The sequence below is a fragment of the Rissa tridactyla genome, chromosome 2 (assembly GCF_028500815.1).
Source record: "Rissa tridactyla isolate bRisTri1 chromosome 2, bRisTri1.patW.cur.20221130, whole genome shotgun sequence".
NCBI classification, from domain to species: Eukaryota; Metazoa; Chordata; class Aves; order Charadriiformes; family Laridae; genus Rissa; species Rissa tridactyla.
In genome coordinates, this window is record NC_071467.1 from 25,377,901 (window position 1) to 25,402,280 (window position 24,380).

General features: G+C 39.2%; 1 protein-coding gene across 4 annotated transcripts in view; it reads right to left on the bottom strand.

Annotated features, from left to right (window-relative positions):
- The window catches only part of CPQ (carboxypeptidase Q), a 162,091-nt gene that overhangs the window by 77,147 nt on the left and 60,564 nt on the right, over positions 1-24,380 (bottom strand). The gene's annotated exons all lie outside the window — the stretch shown is intronic.

Below are 24,380 nucleotides of genomic sequence, written 5' to 3' on the forward strand. Positions count from 1 at the left end.
GCGTGCTAGATTGCCTCAACAGTCATCTCTGTCTAATGAGCTACAGCAGATTCTTGTTCTAAGGACACAATCTCTCCAAATGAACCCAAGAGAACACCAAGAAACAAAAACGGGACTGAAAACCAGGCTGTAAATGTATTGCAGAAAAAGCTTTTAAGGGGTTATGAGAGACCTGAGTTTCCTCTGAGGAGGACAAAGCACAATAAGAGCTCAAGGTACCTTGATCAGGAACTGCACTGTCAAACAACAGGTGTTAAACAGGCATTTTATGTAATAAACAAAAGTTGTGCGAGAGATGCCAATCATTTCCTATCACGGGGTTGTCTTGGCGTCCCCACACACCCACCTTCACCATACTTGCTGTAACAGCGTCTGGGGACCTTCCTTTGCTTGCTCTCCAGACCATCTTGATCATCAGTTGCACCCCCATGTCCACTCTGGTTTTCATGAGCAAGAAAAGCTTAAGTATCAGTTTGCAACTCAAATCTCCCTTCCACTCTCCCCACCGCACACACCCCCCCAAAGTTTTTAAACTTTGGGGAGGAATCTGGAGCCCAGTGCACCTGACAGGGTTTCCATCACAGGTGTGAGGGGTCAGCCACCTTCAGTGGGTCACCGTGGCTACCATGATAATCAAGAGAGCGAGCATTTCTCTCCTCACGATGTTCCCCTCCTCTCCCACTGCCCAATTCAGGCTGAAAAAGACCAACTTCATCTGAAAGACAGGAAAATAAATACTCACAGTAAGGATGGCACAAAGAGGGCAAGCTCCATTCGGCAACCAGAGACAGGGAAAATGAGACATGCAGGCATTTTATCACATTCCTGGAAAGCTATTTTATCATCTGATTTAATTCTTTTCTCCTGCCTCTCCAATATTCATCAATTAATTCAGCCCCTAGAACCTATTTATTGACAGCTTGACCACCACGGAGGAAACGGAGAAGAAAAACAGAAAACACTTCATAAAGCACCGTTCATCTTCAGAACTTCATAATGGGCCATACATCTTCAGATATGACGTGTCTACGCATTCTAACCAGAACATGCAACATTTCAAGTACCCTTAAATGTCCCACAAGTTATTAAATTTTTAGCTTTCAGAATCTAATCTCAGATCATCAAAGACTTAAATCAACAACAGTTTATATATAAAATGAGATGCATATGTTCTTCGATATGAGAAAGTGCATGCACACACAAAATACAATAGAGTGTTACAAGACTAAAGTTCATTTAGAGTGACATTTGCAGCAAATTCCTTTTCTGAAGTAACATTGCAGAACCCAGAATCATACCAAAACCAGAGTAATACATTTTCTTACACTTGAGGGGAAATACTGATGGTGAGACTATCTGGGCCAGTAATAACAATGTGTTAAAGTACAACAAAGAATATACCCTCAATGCTTCTGCATTTTGTTTTTGCAAAGTGTTTGCCTTCCCCCTAAATCCAGGACCTTATACACTATTTTTCATAAACCCACAATTACCAAGATATTAAATCATATTTCTTGGCTCGAGACTACCATTATATATATTTTAAAGACATTTTCTTCATGCCAATCAGCCATAGCAAGAAAACTGCTTTTCCATGGCTCTTAATAGAAGGGAAATTACTAAGTATATTTAACAGTGACCGTATGACCAGTGGTTGAAATTCCAGTGAACGTATACCTGGGTTTTGTTTAGATATAGGAGAAAAAAAAGACCTTTTGAACACAAAAGTTTTTAATCCAGAAAACACACGATGTCAGAGACATTCACAGAAATTAATATGTGAGCTAAAAATATGTTACTCCCAATTCTCTCTCCAGATCTGCAGGGTCTGGACTGTATTCTGAGTTTGGTTTTGGTTGTTTTTTTTTTTTTAATTTTTTTGTCTAATTTCACAGAGTTTCCCAGAATCCATGAGAATAACTCCCATGGTGTTTAGTGATGTGTCCAGCATTGCTGTATGTTCCCTCCCTCTCCCCATCACAGTGGGAAATCACTTGTTTGCATACATTACACTGACTTTAGGCAACGTAAAAGATGTGTGCTTTGCAGCTGTAGGGAACAATGATTGGATTTGGTGCAGTATGGAGTCTGACTGATTCCCAAGAAAGCTCTTCCCTGCATATACAGACGATATGCTCATTTCTGTCAAAATGAAGATGCCTACCATGACAGATTGCAAGCTTCTGCCAGAGAAACATCTCTACGGAGAATGACTACAAGCAATACGCTGTGGGAAGCAGGTTAGTAAACAAGGAACATGGTTTGATTTTTTTTTTCTGCAAGGGTCACATTTTACTAATTAGGCTGCAATTTAATTTTTTATTGTTCATATATATTTACTGAAAAAAATTACAGTTTTTGGTGTCAAGGGCTTTGGCAGAGCATCCTTTATAAATGAAAGTACTAGTTAGGTTTATTAGTTAGAACATGTTAACCACAGGCACAAAGAAGCCATTGTGTATGCCTGGTGGTTTGGTCTGAAGCTTCCCCTCTGCCAGTGTTTGCTGGAAAGGCTTTTCTCATACAGGATTTGGAGCAACTGAGCACTCGCCACATACCTAAATTGTGTAATAGATGGCGTGTTAAAAAACATCTCCTACACCAAGACAAGAAAATGTAAATTTTGATAGATTTTTTTTTTAAAAAAGCAGCAAAAAGAAAGCAGGGGACAGTGCTAACAGATTACAGAATTAAAATTTGAGTAGAAGATGTACAATAACCTAAAACATTTTCTCTGTACTAGCGTGGCTAAGGGTGGAAGCCCTTTCATTTTTATGAAAGGGGATGCATAAGACAACTAGCAAACAAGGCATTCAGGACAGTAGTGCAAGAAAGAACATTCATATCAACAGAGGGGGAACGCAGAGGACACCGTTTTTTTTTCTCATGGCTTTTATAGAAGGGAAGCATAAGAAAACTCTGACCCCGTGTAAAAGCTTTTGAAGTTGGATGTAAGCCTTCTCCACAGCAGCTAAGAAGCAATTTGTTGGATCTTGTCTAAACACTTACAGCTAACATAGTTTAAATATAGTTTTGATTATTCTGGCTGCATCCATCTGAATCAAGCAATGTTTACAGTATTTATTCTTTCTTTTGGTTTATATAACATGCTCCATGCATTAGTTTTCCATGTAAATAGCCAGCAATTAGGACCAATGTCCAGCAAATGTCCTCAAATTTGCAGTATCCTCATAATGTAACACTTCTTAGACAGCAGATAGTCAATTCACCTCTCTTTTCCATGAGACGTTTAGATGTAAATATAGCTAGATCTCACTTTACCCCCAAGTTGAACAAATTGTCTTTAAAATAATTTCGCTGTAGCTTTCACATAACTCAACAAAATGCATCCAGTTTGGACAAGTCACTGTTAACACCGCCCTAAAATGCAAAATACCTTGCCGTGAGAGTTGGATTTTTACTACACCACAAAGCATCTAAAGGAGTCCTAAAAACATGTCACCAAAATGTATATTGGGAGAAGATTAATTATTTCAGAAGGTGGAAGACACCATCTCCAGAAAGCTGCTGAAAGAGTCCGGGCCAGTTTCAATTTCCATCAAAACAGAAGAGATCAAAGGGTTGGATGAGCAAGAGGAAAACAAACTAACTACACATTGTGAATACCAAAGTAGCATCAAAGATGTACAAGGCTACAAGTGCAAGGCCAGCAAAAGTTCAGCCAGTTCCAGAAGTGTCTTATAAAGGCAATTGCAAGGGAGTCTTCTCCCAACAGCTGTGTAATTTCTGTCACTACTAGCTTTGGTTCATTCACTATCTACTACATGGATGGGCAATTATCAAACGAAGATCATCACTTTTGCAGGCTGCACATGCAGATGTTGCAGAAGTTCCTTTGTTTTTCCATTGTGCTTTTCTCCCAAACTTTACAGGTCATGGAAACAACCACACATTAAATAAATGAAAACCTTCCTCACTAGTTCTAACTGACACGCTGCTGTAATCTTCACTGAGTGAACATAAACCAAAACCATTGTGGTTAAGGAAAAAGGAAAATTCAGCTTTGAGCACAAGCAACAGTTCACAATTCCGAGACTGGAAACTGGGACAGGACAGACCACAATCCTGTAGCACTTTGTCCTCTTTGGACTGGGCATATCCCAAGGCTTGTCCAGTAAGAAGACCACTGAGCAAAGGTTATTTATTCATACATTGGAATTTGTTTTGCTTTTTTAAGTAGAAGTTTGTTTAATAAGATAGTGGAACTAACAAAAACAGACTAGAGGCAGAAGAGATGCAATATGAGAGCAAACTTTTCTCCTTGTCAGCAGGAAACTTGGGGAGCAAAGGGATTGGCCATTCTGTAGACAGCTAACCATCTCTCTCAGGAAGCTTTTCACAATATTCCATCTAAATATTCCCTGCTTAGTTTTTCTCAAGCAATTATTCACGCTATATGCAGACATTTTGTCCTCCTCCCCTCCCAACCCACTCACTTCAGAAATGCATAATTATTCTACAATCATTCTCCCCTGTCATTCCCCATCCTGTGCCTACATTTTGTGTTCTTTCCACTGCCTTCCTTTAAAGTAATCAATACTATTCCTTTGCCGGACTGAAAATTGAAAGCTAGAGATGGACTTTCAGATGAAGTCCCATCCTAAGGTACATAAATTGCAAGAAATCCTTGCAACTGCATTATGTGGTGGTGTGGCAGTTCCAGGAAATTCTATGCCAGAAAACCTCTATATGAACCAGGGGGAAAAGTGATTAAAAGGAATGACCTGTTTTGGAAAACATTAGTCATAGAAAGGGATGAAAAAATACTACATATAGAGAATTTCAATCTAAATGAAATCATCAAGAACAAAATATCCGAAGAGGAGAGTTTGTGAGAGCAAGAGAAGGCCAACTGGCAGACACCTCTAGAGCCTACAGGAGCCTGCAAGAAATGCTGGCTATGAGAACAGACTTCGGTTTCAGAAGAGCTGAATAGTTAAAGAGACTCTCAAATTTATCATCTGCCATTTCTCATTTCTTCTCTCTGTGTCAGGATTTAAAAAACTTAGGTCTCCTCTCTCTCCCTATCCTCTGAAGTCGTTCTTGTTTTAATTCCCTGTGCACATACCGTGAGTCACACCTCTCTCGATCCTTTTCTGTTTCCTCCCCTTTGTAACCTCATGTTCCCCGACATTCCTAATTCCTCAGTTAAACATGACAGAGTAAAAGGATTTCTCTTTCTACTGCCCAACCGTGTCACTCTCCATGCCTCAAAATCCTCTTAGTGAGTTTAATCCCTCAGCTTCCCCCACTTCTGTCAATCAGCTTTCTGGACTTGTTCTTAACTTCTGGAACTTTTATTTCAAAATCTGTACTTACAAACTTTTTACAAAGCAGCATTTAATTGCTCCCTATGTGTCATCCACTTAACTCTTCTCTCATCACTAGTTTCAACTGTAAAATCTTTGGGATAGTAGCTACCCTGTTATTCTGCTTAAATGTCCTGAAAACTTGGGATACTGTGGACACAACTACAGCTATCTGAATACAGCAAAATTAGGAGGGCAATCCCATTATTTCTTCTAGATGAGAACACCACACAGTGTCCTTTTCTTATTATTGGACCAGAAGTTTAGCAGGTACCAAATATTCCCACTGGACTGTAAGTTTAGCAGGTACCAAATATTCTCACAGAAGGTAACTGTATATAGATAACTGTATTTGGTTTGCAAGATTTGGATACCCTGGCCCCTAAATTTTCAGTGCCTGTGAAATTCCACCCTTCTACCAGTGCAGAAGGTACCTTTTCAGCTACATGGACTACAGCCAAAGCAATTAACCCATTTAATTCATTCCTCTACGACATCTGCTCGGCTTCAGCCTACCAGTCCTTATTGCAAGATGCTCAGCGACCTGAACCTAAAAAGCAGCAAGGATGACCCAAAGCCGGCAGGCAGTGCTGTGTGTGACACAGCTGCAGCTGGTGTGGCACAGGAAACAGCAGAACAGTTGAGGTCACAAGTGTTGTCACCACCAACATTCACCATGATGGAACATTTACATGGTACTGGTTAAAGTACAACTAATTTCTGTCCCCTTTAATATGTCTGAAAGTTGCTCAAGTTAACATGACCGTTTTCAGAAAAAACACTTTCTCCAAAAAAAAGAGTGTAAGTGCCGGACCCAGCGAATGTAAAGCAGTTTTACTCCCCACACTTGATTTTAAAGTAGCGTTGGTGTACAAAACTTTAAGTAGTTATTATTAGCTACTGTAATTAAAACACTATAAACATTTATCATAACAAATAGGCAAATAATGCAGCTCTAAATCTCATCTGCTAGCACTGTTCAAAACATTTTCTCTTCTGATAAAAATTTGGGTTACCTAAAAAAATATTCATTGCCAGTTGAATTTCCAAAAGACACAACTTTGATTGAATGAACATGGTAGTTTCGCATAGATTCAATTCCCTCTTATGTCTAGATTCAGAGGTGGCATCCACCACATCTTTAAAGCTGCAGATTTGCCCCATCCCCTCCTTCAGCTCCGCTGTTGGGTAAATACCAAATACCAAAATGTAAAAACATAAAATACCAAAATGTTGGGTAAATACCAAATTTGGCCTTTTCAAAAACATTTTATCCCATCTAATAAAGCTATGTTAAATGTTTAAATCTATTTTGAATCCTACAGGACTCACAGTATCAATATTTTCCAGCTATTAACACTATAATTTAACCGAATAGTGTCAAAATGCTAATATTGATTAGATATGTTTCTTTACAAGTTCACTGCATGTGCAACTGATCTGGTATTAATGATAAAATCATAAAGACCTCTACCTGTTTTATCTCCTGAAATCTCTTTACCAAAGGTTATACAGTGGCAGTTCCCCATAAATTTCACTTGCCATTATATAGCCTATTTAAGTAGTTCTATTGAACCTTTCTTAAGTTCATAATCAAAGCATTAATTACTTTTGTAGCTCTGCAATGAAAATTCCGAGCTATTAACATTGATTATTTTTGTGCAATTTTTAACATAGTATAGCAATGTTGAAAGCAACAGTTCATTCCTATTCTCTTTCCTTAAGTCTCCTAAGTAGTTTTACAAGCACAACCTGCTGGAAATAATCTTGGCATGAGAAGTACTTTCCTCGGTGGTTATTTGTAAGGATATTTGCTAATAATTCCACAGTCTAAAACTATGTTCCATCACAGTTCCTTTCAAATGCTCAGAAAACTGAAAAACAAAAAAAGATTTTTTTTTTTCCCCTAAAATCATTCTGCTTTGCCCACTTCCTATCACGGTCATCTGCATTTCTGTCACTTTTTTTTTAATTCTTTATAAACAATTTATAGAAGCAGAGCATTTCCCATGATCAGATTTTTAGATATAGGTACACTCTTTTGCCCTCTGCTTAATCACTGTATTATACAAACCGCACTCCTCTCACCCAATTTTTAAAGGATGGTTGCTGTCCCTTACAACGGGTAATAGAAAAAACCCAGATGATAAAGTTCCTGCACGGAGGGCACAGTGAAAGCTAAGCCAGATTCCTCTGCCTGGTTTTTGCTTATAAAAAGATCACACTTAATTAAGGGGCTTTTTTTAATTTTCTGACTGAGCATAATATTGGCAAAAACAAATCAGGCACCAGTCAAAACAAATAATCCCTTTGATTTCCTCCTCTGACGACTCGTACTGGTTGAGTGTAATTCATTCTTGAAAGAATTTCCCTCCCCAAATCCCACACTGTGAGCGGCTTTCAGCCCCGTGAACAAAGTGAAGTGGTCTCTGGCTTTCACGGGGAGGGCTCAGTGATGTGGAGAACTTTGGCAGGGCTACAAAGGCTCGGGAGAATGGAGGCAGTCTAAACAGATACGGCTGTTTGGTTTCTCTGCCGGAACCGCTGAACACAGAAGTAAACTGTATGAACCCTGTTTGCTCGCTCGAAGTATCACAAAAAGCACAGTTCATGATTAAGTCCGCTTTCTACTGACAAAAACGTGCTTAAAAACCCCTTAAACAACAAGCATGTACAAATGTTAAGTGTTCTGTACATACAAAGGAACTTCAGCTGAGATTGCCAAAAGCTTAGAGGAAACAAAGCACAAGGGACACAGACCAAGTCAGGAATTTTAAAGCCAGAATGCTTCTCGTTCTGCTTCTGTATTGGAAAATACCATTCTAGATTAGGCACTTAGTAAGAATCTCCAAATGCTTGATCTACACCCTTGTTGGAGAAACTTTGCACTTTATTTCCGGGAGGAAAAATAAATAAGGATCAAAAGACTCTTTAAAGCCAGCCTGATGCTCCAGGTATAAGACTGTTTGTCACGGAGCCACCTAACTGCTGCTTCCTCAGCACCTACCTCAGCTCTCCCAGCTTAATGAAGACACTGCCAGTGCCGTGGACTTCTACGAACTACAAGTGGGGCAGACCGGGTCTAATTATACGGGTGCAACTGAGGCTTAATGTATCTCCACTTGGCCTCATTCTCCCCACTGGTCAGCTGCAGAGGGTGCAGCTTCAGCTCCCCTGAGCTGATCCTGCAGCCCCGCTGCCATGGCACGGGCGGGTGGGCAACAGCGCGCTAAGGCAATTCCAGTACTGAAACTGCATCAAAAAAAGAAAGAAGAGGATGCATTTCTGCAGCACAATCACTTGTAGCATCTTAATAAATCTAGGGCTCCACAATGTTCAAATTCTGTGTGATATCCCAAGTCTCCCCCTCCTAAGCCACAGTAAAATGATTTATTTCATAAAAAGGGTACATTAGCACAGAAAGCACCGTTCAAAATATTTAATTTTGCTGTAAAAACCTTTTATTGTTGTTGTTGCATGATTTTTTTTAGTAGTTCGTTACAGCAAAAGTGATTCGCTCCAAGTTACTAAACCAGTAATTTATTAATCATTCTGTCTAGCCTAGTAACTGCTGCACAAAATGCACTAAATAGATGTTACAAACTCTTTTTCCCTTGAGCAATTTTCCCTGGATACACAGCAATCCATTTGCAGCATGCGGAAATTAGCTAGTGAAAGGACTATAACAATTTCTTTTATCTTCAGGAGAATTTGAGCTCCTGAGTGCAGCGTCACTGGGAACCTCTTCCCCATACGCTTTCGAACAAGGCAGTAAATCAACAGTATCAAATCTACTTTCAGTTGCAAACATAGCAAAAAGCCAAAACCAGTGTCACAGGTTCAAAAAGACATCTCTATACAGTTAAATATTGAGAGTATGTTCGGTTAATATAGAATAATGCAGAAAATACACTGCGTGGGTTACCAGTGGTAGAGGTAAAGCAGAAAAAATACGCCCCAACAAGCAGCAATTGAATCTCTTGGATTTAGTCACTGCACCTTGTCCTCCACGCAGCCTCTTGAATAAATAGCTTTATAAACCTTAGTTGAAATGGAGTTTGCAGATAAAACTTTGGTTATTAGATATAATTTAAATAAAAGTCTCTGCTAAGAAACTCAGACGGATTCAATTTTCAAGGAAAAGTGAATTGTTCTTAAGTTATTGTTTTATAAATACGCGCTCTGGTCCATTCCCAGCTCTGACAACATTCACTGAATATCTTCCTGATTAGATGGCCAAGAACAATGTAAGTCCATACCCAAGTATGTCAGATATATATTATTTGTGAGCCATCACACCCAGAAACAAAGCAACTTACGCAGCAAAAATTTCTCCCAAAGTTTTCCAGCTCTTCTTGGAATAAGCAGGTTTAAGTGAACAACAATATTCCTATTTCAGTACAGAATATGTATTTCTAGCCAAAGAATTTTCTCAAAAGTACATAAGCCAGGCTGTGCAACACAAAAACTTTCAGCAACCAAAAAGAAGATTCAGCACATACAGCGTTATTTTTTTTTTAATAAAAATAAATTTAGAATACATTTTCCTTGGTACTTAAGATCCCCCTCATCATTGTGCCAGCACATTCTCCTGAATGCAAAAATAGAAATCTCTTCCTCCTAGCCCTCCTCCTGACACTGTAAGTAAAAAAATAACCTTATTCACTCAGAGGCATGCTTGAATAAGGAGGACACAAGCAGAAGGGAAAGTTAAAATCCTAATAAATGGATATGAAGCCTGATTTTTTTACTCGGGTGAATCCACCTCATCATCTGTATTCATTTCCCCTGGCAGTTGTCTCCTACCTGTCCACTGGCAGGCAAACTAACTGTAGAGATTTTAAAGAGTACATTTAAAAATGGACAGTGGCATCATGTACAGCATTAGAATTAAGGTACTAACATCAGATCTGGATTCTGCATTCAGCAGGAAACTACTGCAGTCAGCAGAACACTGGGATGGGAGCTCAGCTCACAGGCTGCTGCTATTTCGTATTTGCTGAGTCTTTGAAAAGCTGTTTAATTTCCAGCAAAAGAAAGAAAAGGGAAAAAAATATACAGATCATCATGAGTCATGGATCTGGCCTGCTGCATCTTTTGGCAAACTTAAGTTTAAGACAGTGATTACTAGCATCACGAATATTTGGGCATCCGTGAGGACTACGAAATCCAAGAGAATCCCCAGGCAAAGGAATGATTTCATCCAAGAGCAGAATTTGCACGCTGGACTGGGGACTTCAGTTTCTTTTACTTGATGGCTCCCGCGTGTGAGCCCTCACAGGGCCAGCCGCTCTGGGCTGTATACCACCTTGGACATGCAGTTCTCTACCCGGGGAAATACAAACGCCAGACTAATCCCCAGTGATTTTCATTTACAAGTGCTCGATGAGTCCAGATGCTACCAGCAGGAAGAAGACAATGTCTCTTCAAATGCTTCTGCAGCCCAGACACAAATTGAGAAAACTTCAGCCAGATGCCATTTTCCTGCTTCTTATCCCAAATTCACCTACCAGCCTATCTACTGCGGGGAGGCCCTAAATTTTCAGTACAGATTTTCATGGGATTGGTGCTCCTTAGTCAGGTAGAACTGCCTACTCCAAAAGCCTGATCTTTCCCTGCCATTTAAGACATAATGTAAGGGACTGAAATCTAAAACTAGATCCATCCTTCACTGCTTTTTTTTTTTTTTTTTCAAAACTAGATAGATAAAAAATTCTTTATTTGTAGCTGCAATATCAGAGTAGCCCTGGCTGTCTATTAATCTCTGTAACAAGTACGTGTTAAACACCCACTGTCAGTGTATCATTCTGCAGGATGAGTACCTGCTATATGCTGTTTGTCCTTTAACCTATTCCAAGGGGAGAAAAACATGTATTGGAACGTCTTCTAAAAAGTTTTGTTTATTTTTGCTGGAGGAACAGTGTTTGCAGATGTACATGGTGCTGTATTTCCACGGCAGAGAAAGCTGCCTTTCTCTGGAACAGAAGGTCAGCGAAAGCCCTTATTTCCTGAGAAGAGGCTACAGGCCCTGGTCCTATCAGGCTCAGACCAACTTTGAAAAGTAACATCTCCTAAAACAGCTTTGTCAGAATGTGGCCCATCATACAAGAGGAGCATACCTACTGAGTTTACAGTTTTCATCCTCTGTTTTTAGATAGCACAGGCCCATAAAATTAAAGAGCAGCACAGAAGGATCAATACCTTGCATTCGACTAATTCACATTTATCAGTCTAGGATGCGTATCTTCAGTAGAAGACAGAAGTACCAGGTCTGCGGATTCTTCAGAATGTCTTTTTGTCCCACCAGAACTCTCCTCTGTCAAGTTCACCTTCATATAGCTGTTCTTCATTCATGAACTGATCTCACCTAAGCACAAGATCAATACAGTCTTGGTCCCATTACTACAGAAATACATGGTGAGGAAGGAAGAATATGTAGACTTTTCTCATCCACGTGTTATTGGTGCTTGAGTCCATGTTGTCTTAACAGTTCACCCCACAACTCTCTGAGGCTGTTGGAAAGCAGGAAGAAAGAACTGAATGCCAGGAGTTTCATCACCACTCACGGGGACTGCTTCAGGAAGGACTCTAAGCATTTTAGCAGAGAACTCAGGAAGACATGAAAGTTGTCTCTCTTTTAACCATTAACATTGCAACACAGGTGGCTCATCTTCTGGCCTGGACACCTACCATGCCAATTCTACAAGGCTGAATTCTGACAGACAAGCTTATAGTAGCCTTTGAGTAGTCCTTCTGTGGTTTTGCTTGGGAATGAGAGGTTCAGGACAGAAGAGCAGCTGGCACATTCAGTTTCTTTGGAGCTGCTTTAACGTGTAAATACCTGAAGGAGAACCTACTCTCCGAATACTTCCCTTTCCCATTTCCTTTCACAACACATAAATCAGAAATGAGGTAACAATACTGGGTAGGAGAGGCAACCCACTGTGGGTCACCTTGAACTCAATGAGCAATTACTTCAAATTTGTAATTGAAATAAACGTGCTTCACATGGGCAGCACTGCATGGATTACATCAAGTGGTCAACTGAAGAGGAAAAATCTCTTTAGAAACAATCAGTAGCAAACCCCAACCTCCAACTGCCTTCAGTTTTCCTCAGGACTTGCCCTTGCACAGTCAGCTCACCCCAGCCCAAACCAGCAATGCTGGGGAAGGCGTGTTCACCTCCAGTTCAGGCACTCAGCAGGAGAACAGCAGAGCAGGAGCACAAATAGGTAAGGGTTACAGAAAAAAATCAAAATGGGTATTTCCATTCAGCTCTTCACTCAAAAACATGCTCCTGGCCCACAAAATGACTGCCCATTTTTGTCTGAGCCAAAGAGCCACACAGGTCACGGACTCAAGACCCGCACAGCACTTCCTTCCTCTTCCCAAAACTGCAGCCTGCCACCAGCTGACTCATTGTGTCGACCACCAAAAAGTTTTCCATGCTTTGGTACTCTGCAGGCCATGGTGCGAGAATCTGGGTGTAGCACACAGCTAAACAACTCTTCCTGCACTTAATTTCAAACAAATGGGAGAAGGGGGAAAGACTATCCACACCACTTCAAAAAGGCACTGCAGTAAGCCAGATGGTGGGGATTACATCTGGGGGAAGGCTGCTGGTTTACAGTGATAGGACGCAAGGGGGAGGGAGTGAGAAATTTGGCATCCCCACCAACACAAACTTAGCACTGCAGTGCATTACCTGTTGCGTGGGTATTGTTCCAGTGGTGAAGATTGCACCTCCAGGTCCAAGACTGAAACAGCAGGTCACATTATGGTGGCCTGAATTCACATTTAATTTCTTTTTTAAAAGATTATGATAGGTAAGCTACTTACAGAGTGTTTTTATTCATCACAAATAAATATTTTCCTCACATTTACTATGCACGTGACAATTTTGATATCTATGTGTCAATTTTGATATCTACCTATGCTACCGTTTTCCTTTGTTCTTCTTATTTTCAAAAAGCATTAAAACAAAGACTGTAAAAAGGCTAGTTACTTTCAGATCCCTTTTCCAAGGTTCAAAGATTGTGATAAACATTTTAAATTTATCACTTTTTAAAATATTGATCTTATGTACTGATACATACATCCAACCAATTCCAATTTCACCTGCAGAAGAAAATCTTTAAGGATGCATATTTCCTAAACCTGTACCAGAAAATCATTTTATTTTCTTCTAGAGGCAAAGGTTTTATTAAACCTGAGACACTGCACAAAAAATGAAGAGAGCTCTGAAAAAAAGGAAGTTCTTCACAGGACCGTCTAGACAACCTTAGATAAAGTAAGGTTTCTTAATTACTAATTCATTAGGTCAGCTTCAGAGCAATTGCGCAGCATTATGCTAATCGTTTCAGATAAATAATTTCTGTGGATTATCATCTGATAGAGTTTATAACTGCAGCTGATTCACCAAGGAAGAGTGGGACAAATATCTCTCTTATTCTACACCACAAGAGATGGAGGCTTTGAGTTACATGCTTTTCCTTTGTCCACTGATGTAGTGACTCCACCACAGGCGGCCACGAGGATGGTCAGGAGCACTTGCCCTTGTTGAACCCGTGCTGGCTGTCTCGAATCACTTTCCTGTCCTCCATGTGCCTTAGCATAGCTTCTAGGAGGATCAGTTCCATGATCTTCCCAGGCACATTACATTTAAATGAAAATGCAGTTACAAAGAAGATTCTTTCAAACCACTAAAACTGTATTTACAGCAATTTAAACAGTTTCAGCGTCACTTGATTTAAACAGCTAAAATTACTGCAAGCTAGATGGCTTTTTCTTCAACTTCTTACTGGCTTTCGAAGATCATCTTAATTAAATCCATTAAATGATTCTCAGTTAAAGAGGGAAAAGTTTGGTTGGAATTTTTTGTTGTTTTTTTCATTTAAACATACACAGCCTTTCCCAATTAGGGAAAAGTATCCATTAGAAAAAAAAAAAAAAACAAAACAAAAACCTGAGATTTCTTTGTGCTTTTAACACAAACTTGAATTCTTTTAGCAAAACTGAATTTAGCAGCAAGTGATTTAATTTGACAGACACGCAAGTTATGTATTTTTCAATCTATATATTATTGGCTGGATCTTAAATAGCTAATATTTGTGCTTTGTGATGTAGAATCCTATGATGAAAGGTCCCTAAAAGAGCTTTAAATGTGCTAGACAGATAATTAGAAAAACAAAGCCAACTTTTTAGTGCAGAGGCTTTTGAAACAAACTGGAGCAACTGCAGCATGCTGAACAGTCAGATGCTCTCTCAGCAGCTTGAGCTTTTTGCACTCACGAAAGTTTTTCTAGATGCCTCCGCTTGCCTCTGTAGAAACACATTCTTCAAGTGTGACTCTTCAACACTCCAACTTGTGGATCTGTCTAAAACATGCTTGCTCACGGGGCAGGATGTAATCTCGTTACTTTTATGCCATAATTTGTACCACACCTGCTAAATCCTAAGTACCTTACAACTGTTTCTGAGTGAATACGGCAAGGACCTTGTATGAGCCACCGGGCTGGGGCACATTGTACATTCGATTTCTGCTTCCTAAAAACCAGCAAGTCACATTTCATCTGGATGAGCGTTGAAGATTCTATGAATTTGCCAATATTATTCTGATTCGTTGTTCTCTCCTCTAGAGTATTTAGTACTTTGTGACCTTGGCAACACTTGCAATCACATTCTTCATTCCCTCATCCTGGTCCAGTCACCACCAGATTCAAAGGTCACACTGACGCATGACTGTGAACATGCCCCAAGTTTTTCTTAATTCACAGAAAAACCTGTTACAGATAAATGAAAATGGAAGTAATCTGAGTGTTAGCCATTGCTGCCTTCGTGCAACAAATAATCTCAAGTATTCTGAAAGGCTTGCTGGGTATTTTGCAGGGCAGGGAGGGCTGTTATATTGATCTCAGGCAGGAAACTGTGTGTGTAACGAAGTCCACAAATAAAAGAATAAAAAGCTTATATATTTTCATGTAATTTAGAGTATTATTCTTAGGATTTTTTTTTAAATGTAACCAATCTTTCAAAGTCACCTTATTTATATGTCTTTAAACTTAGCTGTATCTCTTTCCTGAAAGTCAGCATTTAGATTTGTCTAGGCAATTTTAAATTAAACTACTAAATTAATCAATGAAAAAGTAAATGCACCACACTTAGTGGGTAAGACTGCAATCCAATTATTTTGTCGAACTTATTTGAAGGTTGGAAACTCTAATGAATGAGAAAAAAAATCATCAGACGCGGGGTTGCTATAAATAGGCTTATTAACTATAGCCTATTTATATGCACAGTAGAAGAGCTGCAGTCTTCCAGAAAGACTTGCAGAACAACTTGCAGAACGTGTTAAGAGACAGTCAAATGAAGTATCATCTGAACATTAATTCCAGCTAAGTGAACAGATCCCTGGAGCACTTTAGCATATAAACTGAGGTCAGTGGGCTTCAGGCAGAAGTGGAGAACATAAATCCAAGACATCCCTGACTTCAGGTTTATAATGCCAAGAAACAAAATCATACAAGCAGAACAGACCACGAGCTGTATTATCTGCTTGCAAGATAAGACAGAGGAACATACTTGTCAACAGTCCAAGATCTTGTTTTTCCTTTCCTTCACAAAGAATAATGTGATCTCAGGTCCTCTTCCTGATTATTTGAAAGGGGAAAGAAGAGGAGGGAGGACATCATGTTTTAGAGCTCAGTAATCATTCTCCTGGCAAGAAGCTGGATGACAGACATTTCCCATTTGGAATGGTAGAATATGCTCTACTCTGCCGAGCAGCATACCACAGAAGAAGGTGTCCTAAAACTATCATATATACGTACATACATACATATATATACATGTATCTTACAGCAACAAATGCCATTAGAGTGAAGGAATATTATTTCATGAAATACCTTCTCCCATAAGCAGCACATTAAATTTGGCACACAGAGAGGAGAAAAATCTTTGTCCAGTTGACATCACTGAAAGCAGAAACTAAACGCAATGATCACCAGATCATAAACACTATTGAAAAATAAAGCCCAGAATTTTAAGTGATGCAGAAGTACTGAGACAGCATTAATATTCTTCCCTGCTGAGCTGAAATATTTAAAACACAAGGAAAATCCTACTTCTATTTGCTTATATGCACTCTAGGAAAAAACACCACTTTTGTGCAATTTCTGAAGCAGTATGCTTTACAGACTATTTCATCTTACATCATATTATCATATATAGGGTGGAGAATGGACTAATGTACATATGATTAGATTAAATGGGACACAGGGATTTTTTCTGAGTAACTTATAACAGGACATTGTACACTGTTCTTGAGACTAGTATTTCACAATGATGGTTGTAAATTCGAACACTGTGATAGAAATCAGATGTCAAGGGACTATGTAACTACCAGAAGAATACACATTTTAGTTTATTTTTGTTCAAATTTGTAAACCAGTTTATTAAATAAGTGACAGAATAAAAACTAGTGGGAAAAGCAAATGCAGACTGTGAGGAACATACTTTTCAGCATGTATAAAGAGGCAAAACTACAGAGCCTGTGGTGCAAAATACATTTTCTGTTAAAGACCCTGTAATACACCCCTTTTTTTTTCTTTGCAACCTCATTAAAGAAGAAATGGAATCTCAGTCCTAAACACATAAACCAGTTTACTTTTCTAACAAGTGCTGTTGAAAAAAGTCAACCATGTAAATCAGGAATTTGACCAAAATTTCCATTTACCTGTTACAATGAATTAAAATTACATTTGTGCACAATGAAGTCCTAGATAAATTACATATTACATCATGATATATTGTTGGTATAAGTACTGATAATACTTGAGAAACTCTATAAACAAAATTCATTCTTTGATCTAATTGAGATTTATGCCTGCCAGCCTCACAAGATCTTTAACATTTTATTAACAATCATTCTGGACAAATTTTACTGGTATAATATGCCTTACCGTGTATTTTGCTTTGCCAAACCGTAATAAAAACTTTTGCATCACTGTGAACTACATTTACAGTAAAGCTATAGTGGCAAAGTGCAAGGCCTTTCAGGTCTCAGAAGCCTACAGGACTCCTTCTAGGCAAATGAAACTGTATCAAAAGCTATATAAAAATGGTATAAAAAAACCAAGAACAAATTGCTATCAGCATTTTGAAGCACGGACTAAAAAAGCAACCAAAGTCTTGAAACTAATACTCTCACACCAAATGTGGTCAGCTTATTGTTTTCACTGTCTCTCCCCACTCCTTGTTCTCACAAAGCAGCAATGTGATGCGTGAAACCCTAACGAGTTTACCCACCATTCGGCAGCCGCTTCAGTGTTTCTCAAGAATACTGTCTCTCTTCCCACTGAAACTATGAACTCTGCTAGAAACCCCGCTACATCCTTGCGAAACCATCTCTCTCAGCTGGTGCAACAACATGTTTCTTAGCATAACATCTCTACCCTCAATATTTCAGTGTGACTGAGCCAACCAAGTTCTTTCCCCCTTTCACCTGGGCCCCAGCCCGAACATTTTAGATTTCACTGCTTTTAGCGTTATCCCTCCACTCCATGTTAGCTCTGTCCGCCATCTAAAATTTCACTATCAGGTCTTCCTCCACTTTGGTTCCGTGTGTGAGAACCTCTGAATCTGTGTCCAACAGCTTTCTAGATCCAGCCCACACACTCTTAGACACGCAGTTTTCCATCAGACTTACATGGAAAAGATGTACTGATGTATTTTTACAGCACTGTACTCATCTTCTGGACTGCAGACTCACTAGGACAAGAACTATCTTGGTAGTCCTCCTTCTGCCGTACAAGGTCAAGCATATAGTCCGCACCTAACAAACACAAACATACTACTACAGCTATCAGACTACTTCTGTAGTGAATAGTTGTTTTGAAACTAACCCTTGGCACTTGGCACTAGCGTGTCTGGCGCCTGCTTATTCATAACGAAAACTACGATACAGTTTCTTTCCTTCTTCCTCCTCAATATTGTGGTTTCTTACTTCATGCTTCAGGCAAGTACCACATCTGTCAAACCCAGGACTACCCTTTAGATACTCTTGCGTATTAGAATGCAATAAGGATCCAGTGTAATTTTAGAAGATAACTTTTTCAATGTGGAGAGAAAAAGCTTTCACAACCATTCTGTAAACCCTATGTGTGTTTGTAAATTATTACCAAAATAAAATCCCACAGTAATTCTTTAAACTGCTGTGTGGGAGTAGAGACAAAGGAATGGGTGGGAAGAAAAAAAATATTACAGTGTATCTGCTTATACTCACATCATCAAAAGGACTACAAAACTATGTGCTCAGATACATTTGCTGACCAATAGAACAAGCACCGTTAAGTGTTTCTTTTTAACTTCTAGTTTCACAATTCAGTTGGTTGCAGTTTAAGAAGCAGAGAAGTTAAAATCCAACCAAATGCTCCAAAGAGTAGCACATAGAGCAAAGGTCTAGCAAGTAGCTTTGGGCTGACACCAGACCGGATTCAAACAGAGGAAGAGGCTGGGGTAGACAGCCAGCTGACATGTATATGGTGATATCTATGCCCAAGCTCGGGTGAAAGGCAGAAAGCACCCTGTCTTGAGCTCACATCAAGAGAATCCAAATGGAACATGTCTATCAGGGTGACAGCAGCACTCAGTTCCTCCAAACACCTAGATGTCCTCATTCCTTGTCACTGTCCCCCTGGTGCTGCAGTAACCTAGGATATCACCAGTTGCATGCCAGTGAGTTGAGTTAGCACATGGAGAGGAGACCAGGCGCCAACGGTAAGTAAAGCTAATATGTTTTTCCTTCATATCGCAATAGCACTGGCAGCTACTGTGCCTCAGTTGGCAAGAGGAAGACCCTTTCAAAGAGCTGCTGGCTTGCCCCCACCCAGTAGAGCACATCCCTTGGTTCTGCTCCGGCATCACCAAGCTGAGAGACACACCAACTTCCGGTGTCTCCAAGATCAGCAGAGCCTGCTACCACCCCAGCCCTCTCCCCCACTCTCAGCTGCCCATTTATAGATCTGGTCTAGTCAGTTTGAAAATATCTGAACATTATAAAGGTCACATTACACTGCTGAACCTGACCTGATGCCTTCCAGCAAAATCATTTTTAAAAATATGTAAGTTGTTTTGAGTCCTTCTTCCATATATACACATTCCCTTGTTCCATCAATATTTCAGACACAAAAGTACTACAATGCTTTTTAACTGTTACCCCTTAACGACATCAACCATGTATATACAAATGACTTTTAAGATGTATTTGTTGCATACCCAGATACTGAGGTTTCCAAAAAACATGCCTACTTCAGGGGGCATCAGTCATTCTGAGTTAGAAGGCAAACTGTTACCAAGTTCTCCTAGCAGAATTAGATGCTTTCAATCAGCTCTTGGGTTTCAAATGGGCAATTCAAGTTTTAGAAGATTTGCCAAGCTCTACGCCACAAAATTTAGCATGCACTTCAGTCTTAAAATTTGGTAGGCCTTCTAGGAGTTAAAAAAAAAGAAAAAAAAATGTAAAATGGTTAAGTTACAAAGAAAAATTTTCCTCCATATCAGTTTCATGTTAATTTGATTGTTTTCATCATGACAAGAGCTCTGTTTAAGAACAACTGATGGCAATATTGCCAATCCCACAAGGCACACTATAAAAAACAACCCCCCAAATTAATAGTACAAAGTCCTGTTACTAATAAAACAAACACCCACAGAGAGGGTACTACTTCTTTCAGCAAACATTTATATAAAAACTTCAAAGAAAATATATTTCCTAACAATGCCAGTGTTCTTTCTTCACCCTTTCTCTTCTTTCTTTTTCACCACTTCTCTTCTTCTTTCACATCAGTTCGCTATCATGAAGTAATGGGCTGGCACTCTCAAAACCCGATCTCCATAATCATCTCTTAAATTCTTTTAAATTCTCTTAAATTCTAGCAGGGACAGGCATCAGCTTACAGTCACAGAAGAGAGGCTCACAGAAGTGCACTTACAAATCCTTCAACATTTTGGAATGAATAGCAAAACAATCCACATGGAGAAAATGTGATAATGGAGCCATAACGTGATGGCACCAGACTCTTAAAACATTTCTACTCAAAGCCCTATTGTATGCATGATTTAGTTTGAGCATAGGGATATCTGGAAGCCACATCAAAGGGCTAATGGATAGACATTTTGTTAACATATGTAGAACTGATGCCAGGCCATAAAACAACATTGTACTGAGTATTACACATCTTCAGAGAAGTCTTTTTTTTTTTTTTTTCCTGGGGTTGGGTTTTTTTTTTTGGTCTACAAATTATTTCTTCCCTTATGTGCATGAATGCCTAACAGGCTCAGAAGCCTGGACAATTTTAATGTTCTCTTGTTCCCTGGAGCTTTGCCCAGTATCACAAATTCTGAAAGAGGGCTGATTTTTGAAATAGGGAAAGGAAGAAGAATGAAAAAGTAAATAAGCTGCGATTTCCTTTGTAGAACAGGTTCTGTTACATCAGTCACAGATCTGTAAAGAACTTCACAATCTATTACCTTAGAATGTCTGTTTCTCAGGTCATTCCTAGCACTGCTACTTTCAAAGTGGTGTCCAAACTTGGCTCACAGCTACAGCACATTATTCAATGGTCTTTTATGCCTGTGGTGTTCGAAATAGAGTCACTTTTCAAATGGAACATTTTGTAGATATGGCACTCCATAAAAACAGGAGGCAAAAAAGCTGTATAGAGTGAATTCCTGGAACAGATCTTCAGGATTCCAAAAAAGCCACTTATGAACTCCCCTGTTTCTGCTCTACAGTATTTATGCTAGATCACAAAATAATGAGCAACCATTAAATTTATGTACTTTGTAGGATACTTAGGAAACAGTTTTCCCATCACTTAGTAACTGTGAGATAAGTAAAAAAGCCCTGCACAGCAAGAAATATACAGCACGGAAAGAGGTTGAAAGTCAGGATTATAGAAGAGTTATATCTTCATCCACTTTGATACCTTTTCAGTTAATCAAGTATTTTGTGGTTCCGTGTTTGGCACATTAGGTACGTTGAAGCCAGACTAACAAGAAACAGACGCTATTTATAGTGTTTCCCCAGAGATGGGAACGGTTGCTTCTGCGCTTTAAGACCAATCATGTTACATCTGTATTAAAATGAGAAGGCAAACATGTTTTACTGCCAGCTCTGCCTGAATTTCAAATGAAAACCACATTAGTTAACTTGTGAATTTCTCAGTCAGTCAGTCTCCAGTGTCAGCTTACATAGTTTAAATAAAACATCTCACCAATACACAATACAGTACAAAAGGATGCTAACGGCACGGTCCCAGGTTCAACAGCGTGCTTCAAAAACGTCTCCAAGCTAAAAGTCAGGAATGGAATGCAAATGTCTCTAACCAGCAATAGCCTGGACCTGGGCAGGTTCTGCTACCATACCTTTCTCATTTCACAAACTCTTTGGCTCAACTGTCAGCAGTCATACAGGCTTAAATACGTTAAGTCCCACAACGCACAGGTTTTCCACTCTCGCTGCTGTCCCAAGCACCGTGAAAATGGGATCCGAAGCTTAGAAACACTGCCAGCACATCAAGCCATAGCACGTTTGGGCCCACTGCTTCCAATCTGTTTATATGAAGAAAAGCTTGATCTCGAACTTATTATCTTATAGGTATAAGCTTGCCTCCTTTGGGTACCTACAGGTACTTAGGCCTCAGACAGCACTAAACAAGGACCTCGGGACTGACAGAGGATGGTGGATGTCTCTGCTCAACATGCACGGTCATGCCTGCTCTGACATTAGCAAGCGTCCTGTCTAGGGAGAGCAGCCCTTCCCTAACTTAGAAGGAATAATACAAAGATAAACAGAACAGAGACACCGGTGAGACACTGAACTTTACTGACAGCATGACAAAATCCATTTCCTTTTTCTGTTCAGATGCTTTCTACACCACCTGAAAACTTGGCACTGCAAAGTCGCGACTTACAGTAGGTTTCAAAGCACATTTTTCTTAGTTGGAGCAATTGATGCTAAAGCATTTGCTTACTGCTATTGGCTGGCCAAACAGAAAGGATAAAGCAGAACAGAAAACTTGAAGTATCAGTGGGTTAGACTTTTCAAAAGCACCTGCGTGCCTTGGGTGCAGAGCTGCCTCAAAAAGCAACAGGACATCTGCACCCATGTCACATCATTGCTCCTGAAGAGGAATGCATCCCTGAGAGCTTGATGCTTCACAAAGCAATAATTACAGTTCTTTTGCTGCTTTAAGTTATGCAGAAACGTAAAAGTGTTGAAGTCAAGCACAGGTGCCTAAACAAAGGTTTGCAAGTTTGACAATTCTGAGTATCAATTTGGATGATATCAAACATTTCTTGCAACAGCAAAACAAAGCACGTATTAAAAGACTTTAAGAACACTAAGTCTAAAATACAACAAACTGTTAGGAAAATATGTCAGAAGTATTTAAACTACATTTTCTTCTGTTTCCCTTAACATTATTCTAGTTTTATTTTTTTCCTCCATCCATTGCTATATGCAAGAATCTACACAAAACACTTGGAAAAATGACTGAAAAAGGAGGAACTGAACTGGACATGCTACAAGAGTGCTCAAATAAAGAAAAAAAAAATTAAGAAAAAACAGTAAATCGTTTTCGCCTTTAAAGGATTTTAATAATAATATTCAACATTGCTTGTAACAGATAAAATTTTCAGACAAATATTAGTTCAGTTCTTGGTGATTATTTTTAATAAATATGCTAAAATCTCACAGGAGGAATTAATGAATTATTTATAAGTCAAGCAGTATATTAAATTCTGGTCAATATACAGATGAACACAAACATGTTTAACATGCAGTTACATCTAGAGCTGTACCACTTCTCACCAGATTTCTTCAGTATCCTACAGTGACCCTCATTTTCAATTAAGTTCTAGTTTTTTAAGTTATAATTTGCTGCAATACCTGTGACTGGTTAAGTTTCACAGGCTTCAGCCTAATTTCAAACTGTTTTGCTTTAGACCTTTGTAAGAGCGATACCACCCGCTGCTGATTTCTCACCCAGAGTTCAGAGATCCAGATTTGCTTTTGTTTCAATTCAAAACTTAAATTGAAATTTTGGCGCATGGAAATGGTACCTTTCTATTCCCCTGGATTTGTACTGCATTTAGAAACACTTTGGCTTGAAAGGCATTGTAAGAGTTTGGGTCTGCAATGTATTTTATTGCCTAAATAGCTAGATGGTTCCCATTTTTACCAGAGTAACGCAATGGAATGAGCGTGGTGAAGCACCCATTAAGGATCCAAGAGGAACTGAGGACTAAAAAACCTAAACATTCACTTGTTTTATTTTCCTGTTTCTTGGTTACATTTTGAAAGTGTGTCCACTACCACTCCCATTAACATCAGCAGGGGGCTTGTAAATAAGTCTTTACCCAGTGTTTTCAAAAAACTGAGCTTCTCAGTGGAAGAAGTGAAGAGCTAGCTCCCAATCCATTTCATTACTTAAAGAAACAGAGCAGGACAGCAAAGAGAAAATCAAGTACAGGCAAGCACCTTAACACAACTTTGAAGGTACATTTGGACACTTCATAACCTGAAATGAAATGTCAAATTTTGAAATACACGTAACATAATTCAGGAAAGATAGCCTATAAGCTGGTTAGAAGTATGGCTAAAAATTCAGATGACGTAAAATTAAATTAACTGTACCCTAATTTAGAAGTTGGGGCATTGTCTTTAACTTGGTAAATACGTGTTTCATGAAGTTAGACTCACAGGCAATGGTATGTAAACCAGTCAACTATAAGGGTAGTTACTTTTTCCCTGCCCAGTGATAAGCTTCTGAAACTGTACATTCGTGCTAACGCTGAGGGTCTCTAGACATCACAAGCCGGAGCTACAGAACTACCATTTCAGAAAATCTTTTAAGAGCTATGCCTGGTTTAAATGTCAGAGATAGTAATTCGTATTTTTCATTGAAGTTAGAAAACTACAATATTTAAAAAAGAATCGTGGCTCAGCAGATGTACTCTAGTAGCAATTTCTAGTGCTGCTGCAATTGA